Below are 2,717 nucleotides of genomic sequence, written 5' to 3'. Positions count from 1 at the left end.
TTTTGTTTTTAAATGTCTTAAATGAGTTAGTGTTCATGATATCTGAGGGTAATTTGTTCCAGATAATACAACTCTGTTGAAGAAGTATTTTGCTTCATGAGACTGGAGAAGAAGGAGGAGGAGAAAATGCTTATTTTTATTTTTTTTTTTTTTTTACCAGGTGCATAATATACAGACTAGGACAATTTATAACTAGAAATATGTTTCTGACAGATTCCCAGGTAAAAACAAATAGCCTCACCCTCTGCCGTCAGGCAAACGTAGGCATAAATTAGGACTTCAAATTTATGAAGAAGGATGTTTTTGAGAATTACCAAGGCACCAGTTGCCTTACCTAAGTGAAAAAAAAAAATGTCCACCTCTCCTTCCAAGCAAAAGTGGGCACAGAATAAGGGTTTAGTTTATGAAGATGAATGCTTAACAATAATACTCTGCTGTTCATTTCCTAGCCCAAGACTAAAGTTGGCTCATTAAGTGTGGGAACAAATAAGAACTGGAGTTTATGGAGAGAAATATGTACGGTATTTATCAGTTTCCCCTGCAAAAACAAATGGTTTGCCTCCTTCAAAAAAATTATTATACTGTCTCATATCTAGAGATGTTTAAATATACACATATTTTCATAAATATAAAATATGCAAATGTGAATACGAATGTAAGGTAAATAACAAAATCGTAATTAAGGTAAAAACAGATGTATCAATAAGCAAATACAAATGTATTAACGAACCTCTCCTTTTCTAACAAACATGAGGATAAATTTGATAGGATGTGAAACGACATTAAAAAGTGAGACAGTTAGCTGTGTGAGGAGGAGGGGAGACGATGAAGGTGTAAGGTGTGGCTTGGGTGGGAGGGGATGAAGGGTGAGGGTGAAGAGGGGAGAGTGTGAAGGATGACAGGGCAGATGGGAGAGTGAAAAGCATGTGAGGTGGTAGGGGTGAGGGTCGAAATGGGGGAGAAGGAGGGCAAAGGACTATGAAAAAGGGAGGGAGGTAGAAGCGAGGGAGAAGAAAAAGAAAGAGAAAGAGGGCATGGGGCTGAAAGAATATATGGCAAAATGATACAAAAGAGACAAGAGAAAAAGAGAGGCAGAGAGAATCCAGAAGAAGAGAAAGAAAGAAGAGAGAGCAAGGAGCAATAAATATGTTCCCGTCCTACTGCCCATTAGCCTAAGCTGGGACAAGCGATGCTATCGCTCTGTCTATAACAGCATCTCTCCACTGACCCTTCCCCCTCCCCTCCTCTCACCCCTTCCCATCCACCCTTGGCCACCGCACTCTACTTGACCCCCCGACCTTCGGCTGACCCGCTCTAGAGATCCAATTAGGCACCAGACCCATTTACTCCATATGGTCTGAAGCACACCACTGTAATACTTTCATCGTTCTTGCACTGTCGCTTGATTGAGCTGGCAACGACGACGACGATGATGATGATGATGGTGGTAATGACGATGATGATTTGTGCATGATTTGTCAGAACGGTGTTACCTTGCATTCGTCGTTGCTGACTGAGATACTGGTCGTGGTGGGATGGTGGTGAAGAATGGTGAAGGTGAGGGGCAACATGATTATGAGATTTCTGCATAATTATTATATTTTTCCCTTCATTGGTAACTATGATGATGATGATACTTATGATTAATGATGATTATGATTACTTAAACAAAGATAATGATAATGATGATGGTAATTTCTTGTTGTTCAGTGAGACGACGATGACGACGACGACGGCGACAAAAACAACAACAACGATACAGCCGAAGACGAAGGTGAAGGGCTGTGGTGGTAATGATTAAAATTATTAAATTTGTTATTATTATCATTATTATTATTATTATTATTATTATTATTATTATCATTATTATTATTATCATTATTATTATTATTATTATTATTATTATTATTATTATTATTATTATTACTCCACCATTAAAGAGAGAACACAAATAAGACCCCCATGGATCATCTCCAGACAGGTACACCTTATCACAGTATTTTCTACTTCTCTTACACTAGTATTTTCTTATCAAATATACTGCTGATAATTCTCCTTCCTTTGTGCTCTCACTTCCCTACTTCGCGATCTTACCCCATTTACTAGAGCGAAATACAGTTTTGATGATGATGATGGTACAACACACGTACACAAGCACATTACCTGCCACACATGCACATACACGTATACCTACACGTACATACATATTTATACGAAGAAGAAAAACACACACACACACACACACACACACACACACACACACACACACACACACACACACACACACACACACACACACACACACACACAAGGAAAAAGACAAACGCATGCACACACACACACAAGGAAAATTCAGGTATAAAAAAGAAGGGGGTCAGGTCGGGGTTAAGCATGTTCGGGTGGAAGGTTGGGGAGGGAGCAGAGGGAGTTGGAAGTGGGGAGAAGGAGACGTCTGGGAAGAGGGGGTGATGGGAGACAGGGTGAGGGCAAGCAGGGAAGGGAAGGAGTACATGGAGTGGAGATGGATGAGGGGGGTTGAGCGAGGGGAAGGGGTGAAAGGAGGGGGAATAGATGAGGACTGAGGGAGGTTGAGTGGAAGAGAGTGGATGAGGGGGTTGGAAGGGGGAAGGTGAGATTGAGAAGAGGGATAAAGGTAAAGAATGAGTGAGGGAAAGGAGGTAGTGTGAGTGAAGTGCCTGGGAAAACGGGGAGAGGGC

Source organism: Coenobita brevimanus, chromosome 24 (assembly GCF_032717465.1).
Source record: "Coenobita brevimanus isolate Jiangsu-jjx chromosome 24, ASM3271746v2, whole genome shotgun sequence".
NCBI classification, from domain to species: domain Eukaryota; kingdom Metazoa; phylum Arthropoda; class Malacostraca; order Decapoda; family Coenobitidae; genus Coenobita; species Coenobita brevimanus.
Note: the sequence above shows the minus strand (reverse complement) of the source record.